General features: G+C 39.6%; 1 protein-coding gene across 6 annotated transcripts in view; it reads left to right on the forward strand.

Moving 5' to 3' along the window:
* Positions 1–15,580, forward strand: part of MYO16 (myosin XVI) — a 393,567-nt gene that overhangs the window by 304,896 nt on the left and 73,091 nt on the right. The window lies entirely within an intron of this gene.

The raw sequence follows: 15,580 nt of genomic DNA on the forward strand, positions 1-15,580 counted from the left end.
AAATAGTCTCATTTTTCAAGTTTATCGGTGTAGGTGTCATGGTTCAGTATTTGTATTTCATATGCTAGAATTTGTTTCTGTATGGTGATGAGTTATTAATGCTCATACCACAATTCCATTTTTATTATTGTTGTTAGAAATGAGTGAAATTTTGAATTAATGCGAAAAGACAAAAGGATATGCATCACCGCTTCTGGCTGGAGGAAAACTCTTTTCCCCCATCCCCAATTCAGTTTTAGGGTTTTGGCTTGCTTACATTCTTAAATGCTTCAGCAAAGAAAGAGCACCATCTTGTCCAAGAGATGTTCGGTTAGCAGCCTCATGCACTCAGCACACGTTCCTCTCTCTGCATGTTCTACTCCTTGACGGATACATCGAGCAGTCATGATCTGGCCTATGTATTATCTCTTGCAAACCAGCATGGGAATACCAGCTGCTTACATACATCTAAACTTTCAGTTGCCTTCTTGAAAAAGTTGTGGATGTTAAATTATTGCTTGGACAGGATCATATTCTCTCTGGCAATTCTGTAAATATTCAAAAAGTGCAGGAGTATAGGAGTTTATAATCCCACGTGTTTCGAAGGTACGCCATCTCTGTCCTAGCACAGTATTCATGCTGCAGCATGAATCCAGAAGTGCAGGCAGGTTGAGGAGAAGATGCAGATAATGGGAGATTTGGAAAAGCAGGCTGCTTTCATGGTCGGAAGTCGTAGGGGCAATCTCTAAATAGCTGTTTCTATACTACTAAATCGAACACTTCAAGGGACTATTACATGAGCATAAACACACAATCTTTTCTACTGTTAAATCCTCACAGTGGTTCCTGGCAGGGATTTGGTCCTCGCCACCTAGCTTTTGTCACTGCAATTCCCAGGTACAGGTTGGGGGTTAGCACAGGCCTGGGACCACTCCTGGTGGGCAGTGAGGAGGTTGCTACTCTCTTTTGGAGGATAAAAGAGAGTAACCATATGTGCAAAGGTCATTTTATTCAGTTGGCTTCAGTGCCAGAGAAAAGTACCATGCATGTTCACTCTAACAGTATAGGCATGAGTCTGGCACATTGTCTTTTTTGGAGAAACTTTATTTAAAAATATTACTAAAAGAATGTTTGAAGATTCAAATACAATTTCAATCTTTTTCTTCCACCCCTTCAAGTACATCCCAAAGACAAATTTTTACCTAAAAGTCTAGAGGACATCTGGTGCCTAACAATAAATGTTTATTTGCAGTAATGATAGGAAAACAGAATAGCAACAAAACCCAACAATATGATGCCAGCAACATTCATGCTATTATTTTAAAGTGTTCTAGTTTTGTTACTGTCCATCTTTATCCCTTTTCCTCCACAATAAATTATCTTTATAGGTTCCTTGCACCTGAGCCCCTGTCCTTTTACCTATTTGCACCAGGTCCTAATAATTTTGTTATTATACATAAAATGAATTAAACAGTGGTGGGGCTAGCATGGTGTCACTGAAAATGAAGTCCATTCTATAATATTACCTGTGAATATATGTTGAACCTACTCAGAAGTTAGCAATAATCACTCTGCGTACATCTCTTGACACTAATGATTTTTCGATCTATGTACAAATAGGAACACAGAGAGAGCTCTTGGCCTAGCAGTACTGAAAGAAACCATCAGCATTATAAGGCTTTTTACAGTAGCCATTCCTGTCACACAGGCCAAAGCTTATCTTACTTTGAACAGCAGAATGTGCAAATTCTTCACTTTACTCACCATGACCAGTTAACCTTCATATTCACATTCACTGTATGTGGATAATTCTTTTCATTTCAAATAGTGTAAGCGTGTAGCTATTTCTTCTGTTACTGCCTGAAAAGTATGAAATTTTAAAGCAGAAATGATAGTATTGGATTGTAGTTGAAAAGTGCCGTCTATCCTTAATGCTGTATTTTTTAGCCAACAGACTACAGATAAAGAGTAAAGAATTATTGAATTCAGAGATTATGAGCTACCTTTTCAAAAGTCGTCTAAAAAACTGTCACTTGTACTACATCCCTGTATTGCCTCAGTGACTGGACAGGATGGTTTTGGAAACCGGATAATTAGTTCTCGCTATGTTCTTGTAAACTGGATTTGCTTTTTTGGCTGTTCAGCCTAACTCTGGTCTTGTCCTGCTATTCATTGATTGGAATGAGAAATGGTTTTGTGAGATTTCCATACATGCTTATAAACCTGAAGTTGATAGACTTTTCCATCTTCCAATTTTTTATTTCCTTTGGCGTCAAACTGGTATTTCTAGTGTTCTAATACTTGGGAAAATAGCATCTTCTCTATTTCTGCAATTATTTTTCCTTCGTTGTGGCTTTTCTACTTCTTCTGCATGGTTCAGAATGGTCTATGATTTCCAGCCCCTAGGTGGGCAGCAGTGGTTGCACTGGTATGCATTTGGGCAGATTTTGAGCACAGGCACTGAGCTACTGAGTGCGATGGCTTTCCAAGAGCTGCTTCTTGCAGAACAGTTAGGATGCTGCACAAGAGTCTGAACCTGTCTCTCTGAGGTACTGGTTATTATTCTTCAAGCTGCAAAAGAGAGAAAAAATGACATCAGCTTGAATTTTACTTAGGGTCCCTCAATCCCAAACCAATACAAATACCATACAACCAGGTAAAATATAAAATGTCAATTATGACAAATAGTGATCACAACAGGCCACAATGAAACTGGTGTGTATATGAACAGACTCCATTCTGGGCTATCCTGGAGCCAAGAAGAAAAGAAAAAAATCAAACAGAAAAACTATTGCTCTAGATAGAGATGGATAGTTAGAGGCTTAGTTAAAACCTTGTAATTAAGGAACGATCGTGAGCAGGAGTAGGATCTGAAAGACTATGAAGGCTTGCTTATTACCTTCCAGTACAGAAACATGTGCCAACTGATACGGCCTCCACTTTCTGTGGTATTTTCACATCTGGAAGGAGCCATCATACTCAGAAGCCCAGGGATAAAATACAGCTCTGTCACAGTGTGATGGGTTGACCCTGGCTGGTTGCCAGGTGCCCACCAAAGCCGTTCTATCACTCCCCCTCCTCAGCTGGACAGGGGAGAGAAAATATAACAAAGAGCTTGTGGGTCGAGATAAGGACAGGAGAGATCACTCACCACTTACCGTCACGGGCAAAACAGACTCAACTTGGGGAAAATTAACTCACTTTATTACAAATCAACCAGAGTAGGGTAATGAGAAATAAAACCAAATCTCAGAACACCTTACCTCCACCCCTCCCTTCTTCCCGGGCACAACTTCACTCCCGGCTTCTCTACCAACCCCCCCCAGCGGCAAAGGGGGATGGGGAATGGGGTTTGCGGTCAGTTCATCACACGTTGTTTTCTGCCGCTTCATCCTCCTCAGGGGGAGGACTCATCACACTCTTCCCTGCTCCAGCGTGGGGTCCCACCCACGGGAGACAGTCCTCCACGAACTTCTCCAACGTGGGTCCTTCCCACGGGCTGCAGTTCTTCACGAACTGCTCCAGCATGGGTCCTTTCCACGGTGTGCAGTCCTTCAGGAGCACACTGCTCCAGCGTGGGTCCCCCACGGGGTCACAAGTCCTGCCAGAAAACCTTCTCCGTGGGCTCCTCTCTCCACAGATCCGCAGGTCCTGCCAGGAACCTGCTCCAGCGCGGGGTTCCCACGGGGTCACAGCCTCCTTCAGGTACCCACCTGCTCTGGCGTGGGGTCCTCCCCGGGCTGCAGGTGGAGATCTGCTCCACCGTGGACCTCCCTGGGCTGCAGGAGGACAGCCTGCCTCACCATGGTCTTCACCACGGGCTGCAGGGGAATCTCTGCTCCGGCACCTGGAGCATCTCCTCCCCCTCCTTCTGCACTGACCTTGGTGTCCGCAGGGTTGTTTCTCTTACATGTTCTCACTCCTCTCTCCGGCTGCCAAATTCTGCCTGTCCCAACTTTTTCCTTCTTAAAAATGTTATCGCAGAGGCGTTACCACTATCGCTGATTGGCTTGGCCTTGGCCGGCGGCGGGTCTGTCTCAGAGCCGGCTGGTATTGGCTCTCTCTCTCGAATGCAGGGGAAGCTTCCAGCAGCTTCTTACAGAAGCCACCCCTGTAACACCCCCCCCCCGCTACCAAAACCTTGCCACACAAAGCCAATACACACAGTGAATGAGGATGATGTTCTTTTATTTTGCCTTTTCATCTTTTTTTTTTTTTTTTTTTTTTTAGTAGGGAATAAGTGTATCTGTTTAATATTATTCTGATTATGCTGAGGTGCAGAGGGCAGAAAAATCAGGAAAAACACAGGGAAAGATGAAGGAATTCTTCTTTATTCACTGTAGGAAGCTGTAAACAAGTGAATGTTCTTACCAAGTGCTCTTACTGGGCTGAAAAAGTTTAGCCTCTCCATGGCTTGCCCCAAGAGTCAAAGGAATTACTCCCCATTACTCTGGGGAGACAGCTGACAACAGAAAAACACAGAGCGAGAAAGAAAAAAAAATAGACAGTTTCCATCTCTTAATGAGAATAATGAGATTTGCCTACACCTTCATTTTTTCTTGTATGTTTATAAGAAATAGAAATACAAGTAATTTTTGCTTTATTCTGTCATTGCTCTGCTGTGTCCTTGTTTGTAAATACTAAATACTAGTAAGGACTCTTGATTTTCACGTAGGTTTTCTCTTTTGAAGAGGAGGGTTTCCTCCCCATTTGAGTCATGCTAATGAGCAATTTGACCGTGTGGCCCCAAAGGGGGTAAAATAGGCCTGCAGATGTAAAACACAACATAACCTGCTATGGTTGTTAAGTGTGACCCTATGAACTGTCAGTCCAAGAATGACAGGACTTAAGAGGTAGCAAAATGTATCCCCAGAGGCGTGCCTGTGAGAGGTTTACCCATAACTAAGATTTTGTCATGGTTTAACCCCAGCCAGCAACTAAGCACCACGCAGCTGCTCACTCACTTCCCCCCCCACCCAGTGGGATGGGGGAGAAAATCAGGAAAAGAAGTAAAACTCGTGGGTTGAGATAAGAACGGTTTAACAGAAAAGAAAAGAAGAAACTAATAATGATAACACTAATAAAATGACAGCAGTAATAATAAAAGGATTGGAATATACAAATGATGCACAGTGCAATTGCTCACCACCTGCCGATCAATGCCCAGTTAGTCCCCAAGCGGCGATCCCCCCACCCCACCCCCCAAGTTCCTATACTAGATGTGACATCACAGGGTATGGAATACCCCGTTGGCCAGTTTGGGTCAGCTGCCCTGTCTGTGTCCTGTCCCAGCTTCTTGTGCCCCTCCAGTTTTTTCGCTGGCTGGGCATGAGAAGCTGAAAAATCCCTGACTTTAGACTAAACGCTAATTAGCAACAACTGAAAACATCAGTGTTATCAACATTCTTCTCATACTGAACTCAAAACATAGCACTGTACCAGCTACTAGGAAGACAATTAACTCTATCCCAGCTGAAACCAGGACAGATTTTCACCTTCAGTTTGTGTCTTGGAGTCTTTCTGGTGGGCTGAGTTCCAGTGAATGCAGCTGTCTGGTTCACAGCTTGGCTTAGCTCAGCTGCAAAGTGTTTTATAGTAGTGATGCAAGGAAATCTTGTTTTTCTAGAGCTGAATGTACTATGCAGTTCTCCTGGGCTTACCTGGCTTGAGAAGTAAAGGATATTAATGGTAGGTCTGAAAGCACTGTGCAAAATCAAAGAGAATTTGTAGCCTGGATCCCAACTTGAATTCCCAAAAGACACTGAATTGCTACCCTCCTCCACCCTGCCTGCAGTTTGGAGCATTTACTTTTAGGGTCTTCTTTATCATATAGGTAATGTGGTCAGAGTTAAAAAAATTAATGAATGAAAAAATTAAAAGCCTTGTTTTGGCTGGCTAATAAAAAAGACAGAATGTTTGAATTAGGGGCCTTTGTGGTGAAGGGATAGAATATCAGAAAACCTGGGTATTCTCTCAGTAATACAGACAGTACCATTGCTGTTAATTGGATGAATTTGAATAAATTTCTATTAATAGCTAATTAGGGATTAATATGACTGGTGACTAGCATATATTTATGAGTCACGTTTGAACTTTTACGATGGCTAAAGAAAGGCAGTAGCTAAGGAAAGGTCATATTTCACAAGAGCACTTCTTCCTGGTCTACAAAGCTTAATTATTTCTATTGCTGTCCTTTTTGGATTTACTGGTTCTGCTTCTGTATTATCAAAGTGAAAGTTGACAGCTGCTAGGTGATCCCCTCAATCACCAAAGTTTGTTGATCAGAAGAGAAATCTTGTGGAAATTCTGGTTCCTAAGTGGAAGCTGTGACAGTTACTGTCAATGAATATATAATAAAAATGGGAATTAATAAGGTCAGATGCTATTAAATGCTGTAAAAACAGGCAGCACCAGTATCATTATGAAATGATATATGTGATTTCAGTGGATTTGCCAACTCCAGCTGCAGTGTTTCTGCTGAATTTGCCTGCAGTGCTGGGTCAATTTCTAAAGCTCTTTGAGTAGAGAGACAGAAATCAGTTCTTACCTTATCTTTAAAATAGAAAGCCTTGTGTAACATGTGTTTTAGACTCCTGGAAAAGTTTACCCATATCTTCAGAATTGTTCTCAGTGGGCTAGATTTTGGAATTCTAGCTTTGCTTTGAAGTCAAGGCAGTGGCACAAACAATGTTGTGAAGAGTTCAAAGTTTCCAATTTGCAGCCTAAATTGTATGCATAGGTAAAGTATCCTCAAATATCCTTTTCCTGGAAGAAAGAAAACAGTAAAATAACCATGGAATTAGGAACTATCTGCAGATCGCTGTTTCTTTCCAGCATTTAGCATTTTGATATCTTATTTAAAATGAGGATAATTCCACCCAAGATACACAAAAAGCACTTTAGTAGGTATGTAGTAATTTGTTGGTTTTGGTGTTCGGTGCAATGGCAAAAAGGTTAAGTATCAGTGTGTGCTTTATTACCAGTGTAGAACAATAGGGCTCAGAAACTCTCCGGGGCACAGACAGAGCCTGGTTGTACAAGCTTAATATCTAGAACCTAATCTCTTTGCATCAATTAATAAAATAGATCCTGGCTGACTTTTGTGTCATTCACCTCACTTGGTGCTCAAGGAAGACATGTAAAAGCCATTTGGAATATAAATTTTTAATAACAGTGATAGTCGTCAAGGACCCATCTAGAGTAATGAGGTGAGCTTATATTTCTTGCTCAGTGAAATACAAGAATACAGCTGTTCAGGTATGTCCAGGTAAAAATGAGGCAGTAAGATGCTCTCTTTTATTCATTCGGAACAATTTTATTTTGGTACCATCCTCCTCTACAAACACTCCTTTACCATTAGTGTTTGTAAATGGAATTAGAAATTAAAGTTAATTTTTCCTCTCTTTTTCTTCTTAATGTGGTTCACCAAGTTGCTGAACTGTACCCAGTGCTTTGCTCTGCTTGTGTTTTAGTTTCCATGGTCAAGGAAGAACTTATGGACTATGGCCTTAGAGATTGAGGTTCACATGGCACACATATTTCTTGTGTCTGGGACACTGCTTAGCAGTGGAGACTTCAGTGTCCAGTTGCACAGGTCCTGAAATAAGACATCTGTGTTAGCCTTCTCTGCCAGTTTGTGGCAAACCTTCAGGGCTGTTGGACCTCAGGACAACCTCTGTGGATTACGTGAACTGAAGCAAATTAAGCCTTTCACTTAGCTGATGAGAATTGCAGGATTTCTATGAGAAAAAACAAGTTGTTCAGAAAGCCCAAATAATTGTCTGCTAGTGTGCTATTCCTTGTCTTTATTTCTGCACTTTTTGAGTGTTTCTTGGAATTTCATTACTGTCTCTCAGGTTTCTAGACTATCTTTTCCAGGTTTAACTCTTTCAACTCAGTCTTGTGTTTTCTGTCGTGGAGCTCCTATCCTGCTTTCTGTTGCTGCTCAAGGAACAGCAGAGAAAATTTCATACAGTGAAGGAGAACATGAAGACTGTATGTAGAGACATCTCTTACAGTGTTGTTGCAAGAAGAGAGAACTCAATACAATGTTATGATTTACCATTTCCAATTCTCTTTAAAAATGGCTTAAATTGCATCAGTCTAATCTTTAGTTTTACCTATGCATATGCAGACATGCAGCTTAGATTATAAGTAGTTGTTTGTGCTAACTGGTAAGACAGTGTCAAGTGCAGATTTGGAGGTACAGTATCAGACCATCTTCTTTTTCGTCTTCGTCTTCTTCCTCTTCCTCTTCCTCCTCTTCCTCTTCTTCCCCTTCTTCCTCCTCCTCCTCTTCCTCTTCCTCCTCTTCTCCTTCTCCCTCCTTTTCATTGGCTAACCTTATTCTCCTATATGAACACAGCGTGTTAAAATTACAACACGTAAGCTGTATTGAGTCAATTAAAGAATCTCTTAAGATTTTAATGTTTTGAAAATTGAATGTTAAAAAGAGTTAATATTCTAATGAATTTTTGTTTTAAAGTAACTTAAAAAGATGGCAAAACAACCATTTTAATAGGAAATAGTAGGAAGGAAGATATGGAACACAATGATGGATTCTTATGGTAATCATAGCAAGGAGAGTGAAACAAATATGTTTGAAGCCAGTTCTAATTACAGGTCTTCCTCTGATTGCAGTATGAAGTTCTTTTTAGATGAAACTCTTCTTAGAAGTTACACTTAACTGCAGATCCTGAAATCTGCAGTTCTACTCAGGACAGTGTTCATTGATACTGAAATGCTCTAGTAGTGGACTTCAGATCAAAAATGTCTTCAGAGCACTGAATTGTTCCTAACTCATCCAGACAATTGACTTTGCTTGGAGATCATTCTCAAGAGATAACGTTTTTTTCTAAGGAAAGTTTATGTTCATGCTAATATCATTGCTTTGTCAAATAATGTCATAGCACCATTATGAATAACTATTGTAATCTTTTGATCAAATTTGTACTATTAGCTGATGCTGTATTGCACAGATGTGTTGTTTATGTTTGTGACTCTTCTGTGGGACTCATCATTGCATATCTGAACTCCCCTTGCCCAGAAGCTTTTTGTGTTCATTTTTTTTCCTCTGTCTTTTCCTCTCTCCTTTTTTTCCTCTTGAAAGCAGGGAAGTTAGAATATCTTACATCATTTGTGAATTCAAAAAGTGCAGCAAAACATTTCAGAGTCTCATGAGCAAGGTACGCAGGGCGTTAGTGAGAATGATATACTGAATAGATCACAAAGTGATAGGTCATCCCACTGGCCCTTTCAGCTTTATTGTCTACTCTACAATAATGTCATCAGTCTTCTCCTACAGCACTGCATTGATATGTGCCATGATACCTTAAATCTTTGCAAGGAGAGCAAGATGTAATCTGACTGGTGTTAACAAGCAATATTCCATTAAAGTAGATGTAATGATACCAATTTATACCAAAAGGCAATCTCGCTGTTGTGTAGTTTGTTGCTTCAGACCTAGAGCTGGAAGTGATATTTCTGATTGAGGGTAATCATTTTTATTTGTCTTTCTTTTAGAATGCAAGAAAAGGTGAATAAATGAAGTATTTTGAAGTCATCAGTTTTGAGGGCACCGTAAACCCAAATTCATAAACTTGGTAATGACTTAATTTCCTGTGAAGAATAAAGGTCATCTACAAAGTTTAAAACCATGATTTTTAAAATGACTGTGTAATCATCACATTCTATAAAGAAGTGTTGTGGGTTAACCCCAGTGAGCAGCTCAGCCCCACACAACCGCTCACTCATTCCTCTGCAGTGGGGTGGGGGAGAGAACTGGACAGGCAAAAGTTACAAAACTTGTGGGTTGACCTAAAGACAGTTTAATAGGGAAAGCAAATCTGTGTGTGCAAGTGATGAAAAATAAAGAATTCATTCTCTACTTCCCATCAGCAGGCAGGTGTTTATCCATTTCCAGGAAAGCAGGGCTCCATCACGCCTAACAGTTACTTGGGAAGACAAATGCCATCACTCTAAACATCCCCTCTTCCTTCTTCCTGCAGCTTGTTTTTTTTTTAATTTCCTTTGTCAGCCTTTCTGATAGTGGGGCCCAGTTTGGAATCATTTACAGCAGTCTCAGAACTATTCTAAATTACTAATCCCTTGTGAAAGCTTGCTGATAGGGAATTGATTATACCGTAAGAGATGACCAGAACCCAGAGTGCACTGGCATTCTCCCTGGCAAGCCACGTGTATTAGAATTGGTGTACATCACCTGGGGAGTTGCCTAGGTGTAGGTAGGTATTTGGGACCATCTTAGAGGCTATAGGCCATTTGAAATGTATTTGTACAATGTGATAGTGTAGTGATAGTATTTCGCCTATTCATGTTAGAACAAACTGAATAGCTCTGTATGTTACACGTACTCTTTAAGTGTAGATAGACTATTCTGTTCTACCCCCTTTGGGGTTGTTTCTTTGTAGCTGTTTAGCTTGTTTTCTCCATTTTTCCCTCGGGTCCTCTTTAATACTCAAAAGACAAGAAATGGACTAGATAACTTCAGATGGCTATGGTGACTCATCTAATAATCCTGGACTTAATTTACAGTGTATAGAGAAAAAAGGTCACTTTTAGGATGTGATTCAATTGACTTATTTTAGGTTTATCCATTTTTGCAGGTATTTCACAGCCTCAGTCTAGCTCCCATCTATGGCAAGGGACAGAATTGGTTTGTAAAAGACTCCAGCAAAATCAGAGAACAACATTTTGGAGTTGAAACAGAAGCAGCTTTTGAAGTTTTACCATGGTATCATCAGTTCTCTAGCCCACAGAATGAGTAGTATTGTACATGCAAAATACCAGTCCTTATGTTACATGTCACAGTGTTGGACTGTGAGAATGATAAAGCTGCTGGTGTTTCTGGGGCTTACTGACAGCACACGGATGAGTATACGAGAAAATAAAGTTTCTTTTTTGACTGGAGTTTTCAGTGGCTGGTCAGACATCTAGCTTTATATTTAGAAGGCAAAAATAAGCATCAGCATTGTTTGCTTGGCATCTTCTGAGTTTTGTAATGCAACCCTCAGTTGCTAAAGCGATTATAAATGGGTGTAAACTATTATGTCATTCCGCTGAAGTCAGTTGAATTATTCATGTCTGTCCTGTACTTAGAGTTCTGCAGGACTGACATGAAAAGGGGTCCCTTGAGCTGGGGGATGTAATTAGGTAATAAAATAGACAGATACAGGGAAATAAAGGTGGCATGGTCAGTTTTAAGTCTGGCAGTTCCTAACTTCCAAACATTTGGTGTGCAATCTGAATAATCTTCCAGCATTATTTATATTACATTTAGTATAGAATGTATGAAACTTAGTCAGCGGAGCTTCTTACAGGGAGTTTGTTGCTTTGTGCAAGAGAGAATGTCCTGGCTTTCAGGCTGTTTCAAAGAGAATCTCAAGGTACTCTTCTCCCTCCACTACTAGGCGTATGCAGGGTATTTTTCTGCCTTTTTTCTTCCACCTTTTTTTTTCCTAGCTATGTTCGTTTTCTTAGGCAATGATAAATCTATTGGGCACATACAACCATAATTCTGGCTGAACTTTTTAAGCAGTTCCAGTGGTTTTCCTTATTTTAACTTAAGGAAGAATCTGTGAAATTTTTAAATGTTTATTTCATTTCCAGAGTTAAGTGCCACCCTTGGTACCTCTGGACTGACATTCAGTTTCCACTAGCATTTGACTTTTCTTATCCCTCAGGGTTAACTAAACATTTATTAAATCACTAAATATCCCTGTTACTCTATGATATCCTTATAATATCTATGCATATTTTACATCTGTGAATTTAAAAGCTTGTGCTGTTTCTAAACATGGAGAAATGTTCTCACAGAGTACTAAAATACCTATCACAGTACTGGATTCCATCTAAAAGCCTGGATTATAAAAACAGATAAAATTATATTTGTGTATGAATAAGAATATTGAAAGTTCTTGACCCATATCTCACAAGCTGAGTTCTGTGTGCCTATAACAAGCAGCTAATTGCATTAAATGATTTCAGAAACTTGATGTTTCAATGAAAATAATTGAGTACTTCATAATTTGCTGACACCACATAATGACAAAGATAATGGACATAGATTTATATATGGTAGTAAGAAGTTCAGTTAAATGCCTGCCATAGAAATTAACCTGTTAAAAGAAATTGTTATCAACCACTGATCTCTTCACTAATCCTTGTACATTGAAACCCTTTTAAGGAAATGCCTTTTAAAATAATAGACCACTTAAATTAATACAAACAGCCTATATTTAAAATAAACATTTTAAAGAAGTAACTATGTAACACATTAGTTTATGCTAATGGAACCATGCAGGAACTTTGAATTATCTAATTAAGGTGCAGATTGTCACATGGATAGATGAATTTTACTGTATAGTTTTAAAATAATTCTTTGTATTCATTGATTAATTAAATATAACTGTGTGATTTCAGTGCCTAGAAAAATATAATTAGTTGCTCTTAACTGCTTTTTTTTCTGCTCATAGGACTTGTATAAATGCAGTCCAGCTGCCCCACACTCAAAAGTGACTGTGACCCTCCTGCTGTTTTTTCTTTCTGTGATTCTGCAGCTGTTAAATTCTTTCCATTCAACTCAGATATTCATGGCACCCTTTTTCTCCTTATCCACATCTTGATATTCTTTACAACCATTTAATCTTCAGCAGAAGAACGTGGAATGAGACTTCCTAAAGCTAGATTTCCTAGTCAGACTGAATAATAGTAGGCAGTTAATACTGGTGACATCTGAGAGCAAACACAAAATCCTAAGCAAGTGTGCATGTAAAATCCTTTTATGTATCCTAATCACTGGATATTGCTTTGCTTTTTTTCTTAGACCAACGTGGGATTAATTTAACATCATGAGCTTTAGCAGAATTACTCCTGCTGTACTCCACGGTAAATGAGAGCAGAATCTGGTCTAGTATTGATACAGTATGCCAAGGGGACGGCCTTAGTCTATCTTGAAAAATGTTGCTTGTGTACAGTTTGTATAACCATTATACAATTCAGAGCCAGGAGAATCCCTGTCACCCAGACTGATACTACTCACAGGGTTCAGAGGGCACAAGGGAAGCTCCCACAGAAGAGAGTAGAGAGATGATCTTCCAGAGAAGCTATTTTGCCTGTATGGTTTAAGAACGTCCTAAAAGCCTTCCCCATGATCCCAATACACCTTGTCTGAGCTACTAGTGAGCACTGTGGGAAGGATTTTATGTATTTCCATTCCCCTTTGGCTAAGTAAAGGTTGTACAGAACAGAAAAAACAAAAGCAAGGAAGAAATAAAGCATCATCTAGGTGAAACATCAAATTCAATCCTGTTTCCCTTTAATATCAAATTTTCCATTTTACTCTGGCTTTTCTTTCTGCTTCTGCCATATATGTCTATCTGGGTATATTTCCAAATGAGCTGGGAAGTGCTTTCTTGGCAAACAATGAGCCAATGAAGTAGCAATCCCTCTAGGAGACCAGGTGGGAAAGTGTATAAGCCCACTTTGGTGTTTCAACTCAGTACCACATCATGTTTCTGAAAAGGCCTTGTGTATTTTTCAGAAAAAGTCAAAAGTCACTTTGCTTCACACAACCTGTTTGCAGTTATTTCAGGCATCTGATTCCAGGCTTCCAAACACTGGGACAGGAGCTGGGCCTAATCATGTCCTTCTCTGAATATCATTTCAAAGCCTCCTCACAATTTCACCCTTGTAATGTCATGCCCACCATTGTGCCTGCAGATCAGTAGACCAGCAGTCATGACCTTGTCCTGTGCCCCTTGAAGGAGGATGACTTTCTATCTTGGCCTGCTGATGAGGCCCAGCAGCAGGTTTCCTGGGGGCAAAGTGCACAATACCATGACGATCACCAAAACTCTTGTCTTGTAGTGTGATCTTAAAGAAAGGGATGCGTAAGATGTCTTCTAATTCCTAAGTAGTGAGATGTGGCTCAGACTCACAGGGCAGGTTTTTTCTCTGTGGTGGGAGAGGGCAAAAATTTACCTGTCTGTTCAGTCACCGTTTGACTCTTGCTCCCAGGCATTGTTTCATTCTGATCTCTCTTAAAAAAATGAGGGAACCTTTTTATTTTCTGTGATTTCAGACCTTTTAGTTTTGCAGGAGGACTTTCAATTTTGACACCCTATTTTCACAAGGCTACATCTGTGGAGAGGTGAAACTAGCTTCATGGCACACCAGTACTACATCACCTCTGTGTTAACACAGAATCAAATTAGCAGGTTGATAAAGTTAAGTTTGTTCTACAGTCCATATATTTTGCATACAGTGAAGCATTTTACTGCTCTATATGCATGTTTGTGGAGTGCCCAAGCATGAAGAGGGAGTTAGCTATGGAGAAGGCTTACCTATCCGGAGGTAATTGTAAACATTTACAGAGTTAGAGGTAAATGTTGGTGTAATGGGCTGCTTGTCTGTTTGATGCTAGCATATTTCTGAGTTAATGTGTCATTTTTGCCAATTTCTTAAATAAATATATTTTTACATTGCTTTATCAAGATGGAATGAGAATGTCAGCTTTAAGTAAGATGATGCAAAAGTATTGTAATGCAAATCTTCAGCAGATGTTGTGAATTCATTCTTTATTTGCGTAGCTGAATCCACTAATCCCAAGAGCTGAACTATAATTTAGATTCTATTTATTATTCTGCTGCCACATTGTCTGAGATGAGGAAGCCCCTGCTTAATTACATGAAGTATATGAATAAATATCCTAGGATTAAGACACACGTATCTTCGTTATTTCTTCTCTCCAGAAATTGAAATTCAGATGTCTAGAAAAGATTAAGTGTGGCAAAACCTAATGCAAAAACATAAAATCTAGGAAACAAAAAAGATAAATCCTTCCAATTCATTTGTGTATCACCCATCACAAAGTAGTATCTTTATCTGAGAAATGTATTTTACTTTTTACTCAGTATAAATTAAAATTTCCCAAACGGCCGCTTCGTATGCAAGGGTATTCTGATCCAGTGGATTTCATAGCCCTGATCCTCCCTCGAAAGTCTGTAGTGAGCTCCACATGGGGCCAGTGGCTGACCCATGTGCAAGTCACTGTAAAATTTCGTTCTGGGGATTTTCTGTGTCTTTTCCACTTCTTAATGTTGCTCTTTTATCCCAGGTACATACCATTTATGTCATTCTTAAGTATATTTTCCTTTTTCCATAGACATGTTAAAGCATGCTATGTATGCCCCTATACCTCTTTGTATAGGAAGTGAATTTTTAATTGTTGAAGTAGAAAATCAGAATGTTTCACCAGTTGAAAAGTTTCTGGCTTCCAGTGGCATATATAAAAACATTGTGGTAAAACTATGATACCTGGTCAGTTTGCTGTAAGGTCACTTTTAGCATTATCGCTTTCAAGGTTTCTTTCCGTCAGCAAATGTCCGTGTGCCAGATTAACCCAGAGAGAATAAAACTGCTTGCAGTTTTCCCAAAATTACTCTTAATTCTATTTTCTCCCTTAATTCTTAATGGTCTGCAGGTCTAGCCATTTAATCCTGTGTTGCTTGATACCAATTAGGATATTTTAAAAAATTAACACTAGTGTGGTAGGCAGGTACTCTGAAGTTTTGGTTCATTGCCA

The sequence above is a fragment of the Aquila chrysaetos genome, chromosome 23 (genome assembly GCF_900496995.4).
Source record: "Aquila chrysaetos chrysaetos chromosome 23, bAquChr1.4, whole genome shotgun sequence".
Taxonomy (NCBI): Eukaryota; Metazoa; Chordata; class Aves; order Accipitriformes; family Accipitridae; genus Aquila; species Aquila chrysaetos.